General features: G+C 44.4%; 1 protein-coding gene across 1 annotated transcript in view; it reads right to left on the reverse strand.

Annotated features, from left to right (window-relative positions):
• The window catches only part of IPO8 (importin 8), a 3,293,983-nt gene that overhangs the window by 3,130,077 nt on the left and 148,748 nt on the right, over positions 1 to 15,158 (reverse strand). The window lies entirely within an intron of this gene.

Here is a 15,158-nt window from a genome sequence, read left to right on the forward strand (position 1 = left end):
AACTGCCCTAGTAGAATGAGCCGTAACCCTCTTAGGAGCAGGTCTGCCTGAAGTGTCATATGCCTGCAATATGCAATTAGCAATCCATTTAGACAGAGTGACTTTAGACACTGCTTTACCCAGAGCAAATTTAGCAAAGGAAACGAACAGCTGATCTGATTTCCTGTGGCCAGCTGTCCTGTTAATATAAAACGTAATTGTCTATGAACATCCAATGAATGCAATTTGTATTCCCCTTTGTTTGAATACTTGGGAAAAAGACAGGCAAATTGATTGACTGGCTAATATTGATTCAGAAGAGACCTTCGAAGAAAAGATGGATTGGTCCTGAGGCACACCCTATCAGGGAAGAAAGAAAGGTAAGGCGGTTTGACACAAAGAGCCTGAAGCTCAGACACCCTTCTGGCTGAAGTGATAGCTACCAGAAAGACAGTCTTCCAGGAAAGGAATTTTAAATCAGCAGAAGCTGCAGGCTCGAAGGGAGGAGCAGTAAGGGCCTGCAGGACTAAAGACAAATCCCAAGGCGGTACAACCTCCTTGACTGGAGGCCTTAATAAAAAAACTCCCTTGAGAAAGGATTTGCATAATTTCGCTGTCATAAGGGGAGCTGTATCCTGTCCAATGTGATAATGCGATATAGCCGCCAATTGTACTTTAATCGTGGAAGAACTGGCCCCTTGATGAAAGAGGTCTGTTAGAAATTCAAGCACCGCAGAGATAGGTGCTGAAAAAGGATCCACCGTTCTCTGCCCTGCCCATATAGAGAACCTCTTCCATTTACTCCGATAAACCTGTCTGGTAGAAGGTTTATGAGCAGCCACCAAAATTGCTTTGACCGGTGAAGAGATACCGGAGTCCTAATTAAGGTTGGAATTGGAGCAGCCAAGCTGTCAACTTCAGGGTCCGCAGGTTGGGAACTGGCATTCCCAGAGGGTGAGAGATGAGATCCAAAATTGGATCCAGAATCCATGGTGGATTGATTTTGTGAGACCATACGAAGGGGAACCAAGGTTGTCGAGGCCAGAATGGGGCAATGAGAATCATTCTGCTCCCCAAACTGTTGGCTTTCTGCAGAAACCTCTGCATCAGAGGAAGTGGAGGGTAGGCATAAAGGAGACCGGGAGGCCAAGCATGCACCAGAGCATCCTCGGGAACTCCCTGGTGGGGAAGTAGAGCGAAGAAATTGTCGCATTTGGCGTTTGAGGGAGAAGCAAAAGATCGCAACAGGGTTGCCCCAAACGCAAAAATCTTCTTCGCTACTTGAAGGTTTAGGGACCACTCGTGTGGAGAAAGGATGGTGCGACTGAGCTTGTCCGCAAGGATGTTGGACTTTCCCGGAATGTGCGTTGCTATCAGAAAGCGTTTGGTGGAAATTGCCCATTCCCAAACTCTCATGGCCTCTCGACAAAGGGATAAGACCTGGTTCCTCCCTGCTTGTTGATATACCAGACTACGGACATGTTGTCTGTCTGAATCGCAATAGTCCCTGAAGGAAGACGTGGTGAAGTGCTTGCAACGCTAGGAGCACCGCCCTCATTTCCAGGACATTTATATGCAATGATGTCTCTGTGTGATTCCACGTGCCTTGGACAATCTTTCCCGCAGAATGCCCCCCCCACCCGAGGCAAGAAGCGTCCGTGGTCACTGTGGCTCGGGAAATGCAGCAAAAGGGTCTTCCTGCTAGGGCTCCGGAGAAAGAAGCCACCACAGAAGGGAGTCCCTGCACGCTCTGCTGACCGCAATCGGAGCGTTTAGAGACGAACAAAGAGGAGACCACTGAACTTGAAGGGTCCATTGAAGAACCCGCATGCGTGGCGAGCATGAAGTAGAAGCGGGATAGCTGCCGCCATAGAACCTAGGGCCCTCAGGACCAAGCTGCAGTTGGTGACGGTTGAAGGATTGCTGTCACATGACACCTCAGGCTGACGATACGGTCTGGGGTGAGGAAGGCTCGCATTGATCTGGTGTCTAGTCTTCCTCCTATGAAATCTATAATTTGAGTTGGATTCAGGAAAGACTTCTCCCAGTTGATCGTTATGCCCAGCCTTGGTGCTAGTTGAAGGAAGTAATCCCTGGCTGAGCACAGAAGATGCCTTGATGATGCCGTCAGGAGCCAGTCGTCCAGGTACGGAAAGACCTGTAATCCCTGGAGCCTCAGGTGGGCCGCTACCACCGCTAACACCTTGGTAAACACCCTGGGGGCTGAGGTGAGACCAAAGGGGAGGACCCTGAACTGATAGTGACTGGCTCCCAGCCTGAAGCGAAGAAACCTCCTGGATCGTCTGTCCATCCGAATGTGGTAGTATGCATCCTTGAGGTCTATGGAACACATCCAGTCGTTCTCCCTCAACAGGGGGAGTATAGATTGCAGGGTGACCATCCGGAACTTTGCTTGGTTACTGACAGGTTCAACAGGGAAAGGTCTAAAATTGGTCTTAAGTCCCCGTCTTCTTTGGCACCAAAAGAACCTGGAGTAAAACCCTAATCCGCTTGATCTGGGGACGCTGGATGGCTCTTTTTCCTAGCAGCTGCACGATTTCGAGAGCTGCCGCCTCCCTTTGATCGGGTGGAACATCTGGGAGGCTGCGAGATTTGGGGATCTTGATTAGGGTATTGAATATCCTCTGGATATGAGTCAAGCACCCAACTGTCTGTTGTTATGGACTCCCAAGAAGTCAGGTGCATCGAAACCGCCCCGACTGCCTCCAGAGACGGACAGCCGGGCAACCCTTCAGGGCTGCTGCGTGGGTCTCTCAGAGAAGGGTTCTCTGGACCCAAAATTGCCAGGAGCCCCCCTGCCTCTGGCACAACGACCTCCCGTCCTCCTCTGCCACGGAAGGACTGGTTATCCGGAGCAGGTTGGGACTGCTGCGACTTCGAACCACATCTTCTTCTGTCCCTTTTGGTTCTTAGAGAAGGACCTCTGGGGAGCTGAGAAGCGGACTCAGACGGCAGACAGCGTCTTCCGTCCTTTCGCTCTGGACAAGTGTCTCGAACAGTCTTGCCAAATAAGGCAGAACCATCGAAAGGGCATTCGCGAAGGTCGCCTTAAAGGGCTCAGCAAAATCACAATGGCGGAGCCAGGCCTGTCGCCTCATGACAAGGCCTGCTCCGCTGGCTCTAGCGGCTCCCTCAGTAGCATGAGACAGCAGCCGCATAGATGTATTGGATACAGATCTGAGAGTGGCCATTCGGGTGGAATAAACCTGCTTATCCTCACTGAGATGGACTCGGGGAGATGCAGCGTACTTTAATCAGATCTCGCTGCATCCTAATGACATGCCATGTAGTTCAGCTCTCAAGGAGAAGGTCGCTGAACTAAACACTCGCTTCCCAATTCGATCCACCGAACGGGACTCCTTGCCCGGAGGATGGACGGAGGGACTCTCCTGGGGCAATTCCTCTTCGTGGCTGCAGCCATCATCATGGCATCTACTGGGGACCCTTACTCCAGTGGGTGCGGTCTGATGGAGGAGAAAGAATGCGGTCCGGGCGCTTTGGGATAGGCTCAATGGTGTCCGGATCCTTCCACGCCTGATAGATATAAGATCTACCAGGGGTCAGCAGGAGGGACACCCAAGAGGTAGAAGGGCCGCCTCGAATGCCTCCAAGAACACAGACTCGTCCGAAGAAGCCTTGGGGCAGACCACCCCCTGATCCTTAACATCTCCATGATGTCTCCAAATGAGACGCCCTCAGGGGTGACCTAGGGGAGCCTTCCCTTCATCCAAGTCCGTGTCTTCAGTGACGGACTCAGGGAGTCCATGTGCCTCCTCTTGCACTTGCGCTTCGAGGTACTTCATCGGGGGCTGTCCGAGGAGTACTCTTCAGCAGATGGATGTTCCAAGGGAACCACTTGGGACATCGAGGCGGCTGTCCCTGGGACCGGCTGGTGGGGCCTGGCCCAACTGCAATGGAGTGCGGATGGAGCCGTGGCAGGGACCGGGGTCCGGATGTCCTCGACAGTGCCCTTTCCATAACGTTGAAAGCCGAGGGGAGCCAGCTTCTCTAAGCCCGAGCCGACTCCCCACTCGGATCCGACGTGCGGATCGGAGTCGGAGCCGAAACCGCCGGATCCGAGAGACCAGTGTGCTCCGACCTAGACGGAGCCGACACACCAGCTCCCTCGATCCGAGGCTCGCCTCGGCTCCGAGGTCGGGTCCGGCACCAAGCACTCAAGGGATGGGACGGATCCAAGCTGTGCCGACCAATCGGATCCGATCCACCCCGGATCCAAATCTGCACGGCGCGAAAGCTCCGAACCCGTGGTATGGGTCGGAGAAGGAGCTACGGGGCGAAAAGGGGTCGGCCCTCCCGGTTGGGGGCTAGGAGCACTCCCATTTGCATTTGGGCCTGGGTGAATTTCCTCATCATCCGGTCCATATCAGCTTCGCTCATCGAAAAGGTCGATCTAGAGGAGGCCACCGAAGCGGACCTAGAGAACCGCCTCGGAGACCTCCTGGAAGGGCTAGCCTCCTCCTCCTCGGGTCCAGGAGAGAACCGAGGGGAGGAGGAGGAAAGCTAGAAGGCACAGGGGAAGCCCGCTTAGATGGAGGAGCCGAGCTGGAAGCTTCGCCTCCTCTTGTGGTGCTTCTCCTGTGCCTCTCCTTCTGTCTCTCCCTACTAGAATCCTTCCTCCGGCATTTTTAAGGGAGGTTGAGTCCCAGCCGGAGGGGAGAACTGACAGCAACAAGTTGCTGACTGGAGGGCAGAGGCCGAAGCAGTATCTGGGGGTAAAGACCGCCAGCACTAACTTCGACCTCCGTTCCTTAAAGCCCGGGGTTGAACCCTGCACAAATGGTACAACCAGAAGACAGGTGTTCAACCCCAAGATGACCAGACTGAGTGTGGCCATCTGCTGGGGACAGCTTATGGCCACACTGTACATTTCGAAAAGACAGCCTTAGGGGCTTCAGACATGACACCTAAGGCCTAAACACACACAGACACACACAAAACTACGAAAACCCGAAATTTAACTAAAGAGGAGGAAAGCCTTAACCACACACAACACTAACTATTTTTTAAACAAAAAATGAGAATTTTAACAATTTTCCTGTCAGAAAACCACTTATCTCAAAAACCACGCCAGGAGCTCAAGAATTCCGTTGCTTCTTGAAAAGCGGCAAACGAAATCTGAGGTCAGTCAGGGCGTGGCAAGGGGTTATGGGTAAGATGGAGGAGCTAGGAGCTCGGAGCCTAAGCTTTTGAATTGCCGGCTCGGATCCGAGGTCGGATCCGATACCCACAGGTTGCAGACGAATGAAGTCTTCCTACTTCAGATCATATGTTTCACAAAAAATACCCATTCTTAAAGGTACAAAACAAGGATGTCCACTTTCTCCACTATTATTCACTTTAGTAATGGAGCCTTGGGCTAATTTGATCAGAAACAGTACTGACATAGAGGGTTTTGAAATAGATGAAAATACAACATCCAAAATTCAACTTTTTGCAGATGATGTTCTAATTACATCAGCAGGATCTAATTCTTCTATACAGTCTCCATTTGATAACATGATGAATTTTAAAAGTATTTCTGGTTTAATATTCAATGAAGAAAAAACTAAAATACTACCTATATATACATGAAAAAATATTCTCATTAGTGATTTTACTAAATATGTACCCAATTCAGGTCAGATAACTTATTTAGGTATAATACTATCTAAAGATATTAAATCTATTATATATAATAATTATAATACCTGTTTTCTTAATATACAAAATCTTTTAATACCTGGAATAATATGTTTTTTACTATGGAGGAGAGACTTACAATTATTAAAATGATAATATTCCCCAAGATTTTATACTTAATACAATCAATAATACTTCCACCTACAAAATAATTATCAAGAAACTGAACACACTAATGTTAAATTTCTTATGGGCACCTAATAGACCTAGGATTGCATTAAAGAAACATACTAATAGCTGGTCTCAAGGGGTATTTCTTTTCCAGACTTTAATTTATATACTATCTCTTCTATTGTAAAAGTTATTACTTTATTAATAGATCAGTCATATGTCACAAAATGGAAAGATTATTGGGAGCTAATTAGTATACACTTCATGAAAATCTCCTTAACACATAAAAATATGATTGTAAATAACTCCATGTTATGGTTACTAAAGGAATTTTGTACTTCACCTATTACACCTAAACATATGGTTTGTTACCCATTAAATATTATTATTAGTTATCGTAACTTTATATTCATGCACCCTAAGTATAGGGAATGGAATTTTATTGTATTTCCTATAATGTATACTCAGGGTATGCTTTTGTCATCTACTTCTGAAGGAACTCATTTAGCTATAGATAATGATCTAAAGTACTGGTATCAGTTGATATCTGATAATAAAGTTAAAAATCTAGATTTCTTAAAACAAGAATTTGATCTAAGAGAAACTTGCTGGTTAGAGGTTCAGACCTTTAGACAACATCTCATTAATAAAATAGATTTAATGTCTATAACTGTTAAAGAATCTATTCCAACACTGATTGATTACTTGATATTAAATTTACAACATAAAGTTTCTGATAAAGGTAAACTTTCATACATACATAAAGTTATCAGACAAGAAACTTTTTACAGTGTAGATTCATACTGGAATTATTTCACTTCTATTAATGGGGACCCACCAAATCAACAAGATAAACAATATATATTGGAATCTGCTTATAGAACTACGCCTTCCATTGTCTGGAGACTTTATACATGGAAATTTTTACATAGATCTTTTTATACACCTTTGATGATGAATAAAATAAATAATAAAGATAATCTATGTAAGAGATGTAATGTAGAAATTAATGCTGACTGGGCTCATATGTTTTATGACTGTATAAAATTGAAAGAATACTGGAAGTCAATTAATGAATTTTTGCAGGCTCTTTTTACAGATAATTTCATTATTTCTAAATCTCTTATATTATTCAACACACCTGTACCTCAAATTGTTAAAAAGGTTAAGCTTCTCTTGTTATGGTCTATTCTAGCAGTGGCTAGGAAAATAATAACTAGAAATTGGATTTCAGATACACCTCCTTCGTTCAATGAATTTAAAAATGTTATGAATATAGTGTGCCATATGGAAATAAACACAATTAGGACTAGAACAAATAGAAAAACATCTTATTTTATTGTATGGGATAATTTACAAAATTTGTTAAAAAAATTTTAATTTCAATAGCATGGTATTTTAGTTTAATTGATCTGTTTGTAGTGGATGTCTTTGTAAATACTTTAGTTGTTTTGTTGAATATTATAATAATACCTATTTTTAATTACTTGTATAAAATTGTTATGATATTTCTCTTATATGTTAAAACAATAAACCTGTTTTGAAAAAAAAAAAAAAAACCTGTGTTGGTTACACTTCTTGAAGTCATTTTAAACAGAGTTGCTTGCTACTGAGATTTGTCTGCATACATCAACTGGACATAAGCTGATTTAAGTATATTTCCTGCATTTTATTGTGGTTTTATAATTTGGACTGATTCCTCAGATCTAGCTCTGTTGAAACTGTCTTGTGTGCATCTCTGAAGCTCTGCACTAGTTGCTAAACTGCTTTGAAATTCCTTTAAGTGTTAATTAGCTTGGGGGGTTTCTGATAACATTAAAACCTGTGTTGGTTACACTTCTTGTAGTCATTTTAAACAGAGTTGCTTGCTACTGAGATTTGTCTGCATACATCAACTGGACATAAGCTGATTTAAGTATATTTCCTGCATTTTATTGTGGTTTTATAATTTGGACTGATTCCACAGATCTAGCTCTGTTGAAACTGTCTTCCCCACCCTCCCTGTTCTTGGTAGTAGTTTAAATTTGGTGGCTTTTGCAGTGCCCGCCCCACTGTAGATTTGATCTAGGACACTCCCCCAGTCCCATCTCTTTACCGCATTCTATCTAATAAACCCTTTCTGCACTTGCTTTTAGTCCTTTTTAATTTAATTACTTTTTTTCAAACTGTGTGTGGACTAATATTGCTACATACTCAAGTGTGCCAGCTTGCACTGCATGTGAATTGTTTTTACTACTGTTTTTGCTACTTTTCTGAAAAAAAAAAATTCTGCTTTTACTGTATTTGTATTTCTTCCTAATTTATTTTGCTTTTGCGTCATCTTAAAAGTACTCAGTTGTATTTATTACTTCTTGGTGCAACTAATTCTAAGCCTTTTAGTTTAAGCACTTGGGCTTCAGACCAGTTGTTTTACATTAAGAAGGTTTGTGGTTTGCACTGTAGTGGCAGGACAGGTAGCTTACATCCTTCTAAGTTGGGAACTGCTGATTGAGGGCTCAGTGTCAGTTATTCTAAAAGTGTATTAATTCTGGTTTGAGCACTTGGGCTTCAGGCCAGTTATTTTACATTAAAAGGGTTCGTGGTCTGCACTCTTGTGGGAGGAGAGGCTGGACTCTGCCCTTCTGAGCTGGGAATTTCTGGTTAAAGGCTTATAGTGCCTGCATATTTGAACTGCTTCTTACTGAAATTGGTACACCTTGTTTGCTGTAGCGTAGACTAGATCCAGGCCTGCTGAATCTAGTTTGTTTGTATAACTTAAGCACTAATCCAGGCATTCTTCAAAGTATTCAATTGTATTTATTACTGCTTGGTAGTAACTTGATTAAAGTGTAGCTATCATTCTAAGTCTTTTGGATTAAGCACTTGGGCTTCAGACCAGTTGTTTTACATTAGGAAGGTTTGTGGCCTGCACTGTGGTGGCAGGACAGGTGCCCCATCCTTCTAAGTTGGGAACTGCTGATTGAGGGCTCAGTGTCTGTAATTCTACAAGTGTATTAGTTCTGGTTTAAGCACTTGGGCTTCAGGCCAGTTATTTTACATTAAGAAGGTTCGTGGTCTGCACTCTTGTGGGAGGAGAGGCTGGACTCTGCCCTTCTGAACTGGGAATTTCTGGTTAAAGGCTTATAGTGCCTGCATATTTCAACTGTTTCTTACTGTAATTGGTACACCTTGTTTGCTGTAGTCCTCTCTTAAAACCTAGTTGCCTCGTTGTTTTGGCGTCCTTTCAGGCTTGTTGGCTGTTGGTGAAGCACCCACCAAGAGGAGAAAACGCTGAGAGAAGAAAGGAGCCACTTTTGACATTTTAAGTATTTTCCTCTGTTTATTTGCTAAGTTTTTCTGCATAGTTGCCTAGTTTGAGCATTTTCTGGCTTGTTAAACTTGATTTCTGCATTAGTAGCTGTATTTAGAGCACAACCAAAAGCTGTTTACTGAATTTCCTGTTTGCACTTAATTTTAAAATCATTTTTTTCTCAAAACTTGCATATTTTCTGTCTTTGGCCTAGCACTCTTGTGTGGGGTCATTTACTGTACTCCCAAAAAAAAAAAAAAAAAGCTCAGCACTTGTCTTAAAAGCATCTTCTTTTCAGGTTTAGCACTTCTGTATTATACAAAGTCCCTCACTAGCGAAACCCCCCCCCCCAGGAGTACCCACTTCCTTACTAAGTCCTCTCTTATTCAGTTACACCCCTAACTTCTAAATTTCTCTAGCATGTCGAAGGGCCAGATGCTGGCGTCCTCCCCTGTCCAGTTGGTGAATCTGGGAATATTGAGGCAATGTTACAATTGCCTCATGTACACAGACAACCCTCTCCTCCTCCCACATAACACAAATACTTGCGAGAGATGCAGCTATTTGGCCAAACTGGAGGCTGAGCTCTCTCAACTCAGGACTGGCAAGACCAGACAGGAGGAGACGGCAACTACACACACCACAAAACCAGTCTCGCATAAAGCTATCACAACAATGAATCAAACACATAAACACACAAAGACATACTCGGAGGCTCTGAGCAAAATTTACCTAAACAGCAGAGGCCTCCAAAGCAGACACCCAAGCAACTGCCACCTCATGACACACCACAGGCAACACATAAACCACAAAATCAGTGTGCAAAGCAGTCACAGCCCTTAAGGCCAAATACAACACCAAACATACTTGTCATAGGTGACTCCATAGTCAGATACACTGACGCCCCACTCACCAGGCTGAATAAGGAGAGGGTCACAGTAAGCTGCCTATCGGGCACTAGAATCCGCCACATAACACAAGCACTGGTCACTCCACAGCAAGTACAAATATGACACAGTCATTGTCCATGCTGGTGTGAACGACCTGAGACGCACCTCCCTGGACTACATGAAAAGAGACATAGAGGAGCTCTCTGATTATGTAGCCCAGGCAGGTATGACACTGACCCTGAGCAGTATCCTTCCTTCACCAAGAATGATGCCACAACATAGAGACAAGATGATCAGCTTTAACAATTGGCTTAATTTCTGGTGTCATTCAAAGGGGATCCAGTGTCTGTCTGCCTGGGATGACATGCTTGACAAGCCACGCTGCTTTGCAAGGGACGGCTTGCACCTGTCACCCTGGGATTCGGATATTGGCTAAGGCTCTTGCCACCCCCATAGTGCCTTTTTTAGGCAAGGCTCAAATTCTAAACCTACCACCCTAGAAAACAAAAATGGGAAGATACTAAGGGTAATGCTGCTCAATGCCAGAAGTCTAAATCTCAAAATGCACGCATTCGAGGCCCTTCTCAGTATGGAGAACATCGATGTCTGTGCTGTAACTGAAACCTGGTTCAAGGCTCCTGAGAGCACCCCGGCACTATCAGGTTTTACCTCATATCATGCCGGCCCCAAAACCTGGACCACACCACAAAAGGAGGGGGTGTATCCATATTCATCAAGGATACCCACACCTCCAGGTTGGTGGCAACGCACGAAGCATCCGAAACCATCCAGGTGCAATTAACCATAGGCAAAACTACTCTACAATTTGTAGCATGCTACAGGCCACCCTCTCAAACTCAGGAACCCCACACAGCCTTCCTGAAGACACTGGAGGGTATAAATGTATCTCCAAACACCATTATATTGGGTGACTTCAACTACCCGAATATAGACTGGGAACATTACTCAAGCCCCAACTTTTTAGCCCAATGGTTCCTGGAGTTCATAAATTCAAATGCCATGGAACAACTAGTCACCGTTCCCACAAGAGGAGAAAATATACTAGATCTCATCATCACAAACATGGGGACAAAATGCTCCACACCGGAAGTATATCCCTCATTGGTGAGATCAGATCATAAACTAATCTCACTGGAAATTCACATCCCGCCCCCACCCCAAACAAAAAAGACCACAGTGAAGAACTTCTCTAAAGCAAACTTCACACTACTCAAGACTGGTGTGGTATCCTTCAAGGCCCCCGAGCCAGTGGAAACCACAACCCAAGCTGCGGAAGCCCTTACAAATGCCTTCTACAAACACCTCCAGGACTGCATGGATCAGGCAATCCCTAATAAAACCAAGACTCTTTCCACCAAGGGCAAACGTCCAGTCTGGTGGACTCCAGCCATAAACAAACTTTACAATAAGAGGAGAAAGCTGTTACATGATAGATCAAAATCCATAAAAGAGAAGACACCCTTGATCATTATTAGTAAAACAAATACGAGCACTCATAAAATCATCCAAGGCCAACTTTGAGAGAAAAATTGCCATAGATTCAAAAGACAATCATAAGGCCTTCTTCAGCTATGTTAGAAACCTGGGTGGAATCTCCCAGATAAGCTCAGAATTAGTCCAAAATGATACAAAAATCACTGAACCCACAGACATTGCCAACATACTGGCGGAAAGGTTCAGTGCAAACTTCACCCCCCTCCCCCCCCAAAAGGAGAGATAACTATCCCAGCGGAGTGTAGCCTCCCAGACATCTCAAATGCACAGGTAAAAGCTGCTCTCTCTAAAGCTAAAAACACAGCATCAATGGGACCGGATGGTGTCCCCGGCTGTGTGCTACACGAACTCAATGAGGAACTAAACCCGCAAATAAGGCAGCTGTTTAATCTTAGCCTTACCACAGGATACGTGCCCAAGGAGTGGCGTACAGCAACTGTGGTCCCACTCCACAAAGGCGGTGCCTCTACGGACCCTGGCAATTACCGCCCCATAAGCTTAACAAGCCTGGTCTGCAAAGCTATGGAGAGGATCATAATGGAACTCATAAACAAAGACATAGGGGACTTGCAGACATTGGACCCGACCCAGTTTGGCTTCGTCAAGGGCAGATCATGCCTTTTGAACTTGATTGACTTCTTCGAAACAGTCACCAAGGCCATTGATGAGGGAAAGGCAGTCCATACAGCCTACCTTGACCTTGCAAAAGCTTTCGACACAATACCCTACTCAGGTATTATAGAGAAACTTACCAGCTTAAATGTAAACCCATATGTCACAAGATGGGCTGCAAACTGGCTAAAGGACAGAACCCACAGGGTCAGAGTTGCTGGCACCATGTCAGACTCCAAGCCGGTCACAAGTGGTGTCCCACAGGGCTCAGTCCTTGGCCCCCTGTTGTTCGGCATCTACTTCTCAGAAGTACAGGCAAACATAGGAGGACTATGGCTGACAAAGTTTGCAGATGACTTCAAACTGGGCACCATAGTGGAAAGTACATCGGACACAGATATCCTTCAGAGGGGTCTCACGGAAACTGATAGCTGGTGCCAGAGCCATGGCCTGAAGTTAAATGCCAAAAAATGTATAGTCATACCCTTCGGGAAAAACAAGGTAACCCCAAGCTACCATATAGGTGGCAATCCACTAAGCACAGAAGAGGTTATCAGGGACCTGGGGACCCAGGTTGACAGTGGCCTTTCTTTGACACTCACATTGCTAAAGTGGTTAGAAAGACCTTCTACATTGCCCACCTGATCATGAAGGATTCACATCCAGATCAAGTGAGGTCATTGTTCCCTGTACTCTTCACTTATCAGACCAATGATCGAGTACAATGCCCCATTCGGGATGTATCTCACCCGACACCTGCAGCAATTGGAGAGACCCCAAAAGTTCCTCACCAAAAGGATAAAGGGATTCCAAAATCTGTCATATGCTGCCAGACTGAAGAAACTCCAGCTCTATTCAGTCGCATACCGCCTGCTCAGAGGTGACCTGTGCCTGACATACAAGGCCATGTCCAACCCGGAATTAATGGACATGCTCCACCTCAAAAATCCAAATCTACCAGATCCACTAGAGCAAGCGACTTAAACCTTAGCACGGATATAAATAAGACATGCTGGAGGGATAGATTTGTCACTCAGAGACTCCCTATGCTGTGGAATAAAATCCCGGTCCATGTGAGGCAGAGCACCTCGCTGGCTCTGTTCAAGAGAAATCTTGACCGGTGGATGGGAGATCGTAGGTTTACCCCGGGAATCATCTCTGTGTCACTGCTGGACAGAGGCAAAACAAACTAATGGGCACAATATTTTTTAACATAAGGGGTGGCGTAAGCCACAAAACTTTGGGCTAGGCTTATAAATGCCTTAGGGCAGATAGCCTAGTATAAACCTATGAACCTATGAACCTATTTCAATACCACATTCTTAGCCATCCTGAACTACCATGCCCCAGCACGCTCTGTTAGATGTAAAACTAAACCAGCCCCCGGGCTCTCTAATGACACTAGGTAAAAAATTTTTCTGAGAAACAAATCCTGGCCAAAATGGTGAACTACTAAGAATCCATTAGATCACCAAACCTTTAGGCAACTTAGAAACAGTACTAAAAAAGCCATCTTACTAGACAAAAACCTTCTACCACCAAGCACAGCAGACATATCATAATAAACCACAAAAGTTTTGGAACAGCATTAACAAACTTCTTTACGCAGGACAATCCATCACTCCCAACCCACTAGGCTCCAACCCCGACAATCCCACTCACACTGCCAATGCCTTTAATTCCTTCTTCACCAATGCCATCCAATCTCTTGCCAGCCACCTATCTCCTGATACCTCTAATATTCCTACTTCATCTTCAATCACCCCCCCCCTTCATTTCAGTTGCAACCTGTCTCTACTTCCACTATATGCTCCCTTTTCCTAAAACTAAAATCTACCACCCCCTCAGATAACCAACTCCCAGCAGAATACCTTCAAAAAAGTGCTAAAGCCATTGCCTACCCCATATCCATTCTGATCAATAGAACAATAAACGAATGAAATATCCCATCCATCTGGAAAATCTCTCACATTATTCCATTACACAAAGGTGGTAATTCTTATGACTTCTCTAACTACCATCCTATAGCTCTGCTATCTCCGTTGGCAAAAATCATGGAAAAGTGTATCCATAAGCAACTTCTTAATCACCTTCGCCAAAATGACTTACTTGCCAACTGTCAACATGGCTTTAGACCATATCACAGTACCACCACTGCCCTGTTATCATTCACAGATTGCATTAACAAAAACCGCAACAAAAGTATTCTTTCCCCTGCAGTATTTCTTGATTTATCCAAAGCTTTTGACATGGTTAATCACAGACTCCTCTTACATATAATGAAATCTCTATCACTTGTTCCCTTAGCCATTAATTGGTTCAAATCTTACCTAGAAAACAGACAGCAGGCAGTACTCTGGCACAACAACCTTTCTAATCTCTTTCCCATCTCCCTTGGTGTCCCTCAGGGCTCCATATTAGGTCCGCTGCTATTTTCCATTTATATTAATGATCTTCAGTTAGCAATTCCACATACTACATGCATTCAATATGCGGATGGCTCTACTATCATCTGGTCAGCTACTTCTCAAACTGAATTACAAACCCTTACCCAGATAGCATTTAATAATATTGAACAATGGTTCACACACTGTTGCCTCCTCCTAAACCCAAAAAAAACTAAAATGCTACTCTTCTCACCAACCCATAAGTCCACACCCACATCTAACAATGGTACTCTTATTTCTTCCGACCCAACTACTAAACTCCTAGGAATAACAATTGACAATAACCTCAACTTTGACATGCATATTAACAATACTATAAAAACAGTCAACAAGAAACTTGGATCCCTCTATAGAATCAAACCCTTTCTTACACCAGTAGCTAGGGCTGCTATAGCTAGAACTCACCTAATCTCTACTCTACTCTATGCCTCACCCATTTATACAAATCTTTCTAAAAACAACCTCAACAAACTAGCAGTATCCTATAACAATATTGCCAGATTTGCTACTGCCTCTCCTTTCAGAACTCATCACTGCCTTAATCTAAAACAACTTGGCTGGCTAGAGTTTCTACACCATCTACAATTTCTCCAG

This window comes from Protopterus annectens, chromosome 11.part0 (genome assembly GCF_019279795.1).
Source record: "Protopterus annectens isolate FY-2018-M chromosome 11.part0, PAN1.0, whole genome shotgun sequence".
Classification (NCBI taxonomy): Eukaryota; Metazoa; Chordata; order Ceratodontiformes; family Protopteridae; genus Protopterus; species Protopterus annectens.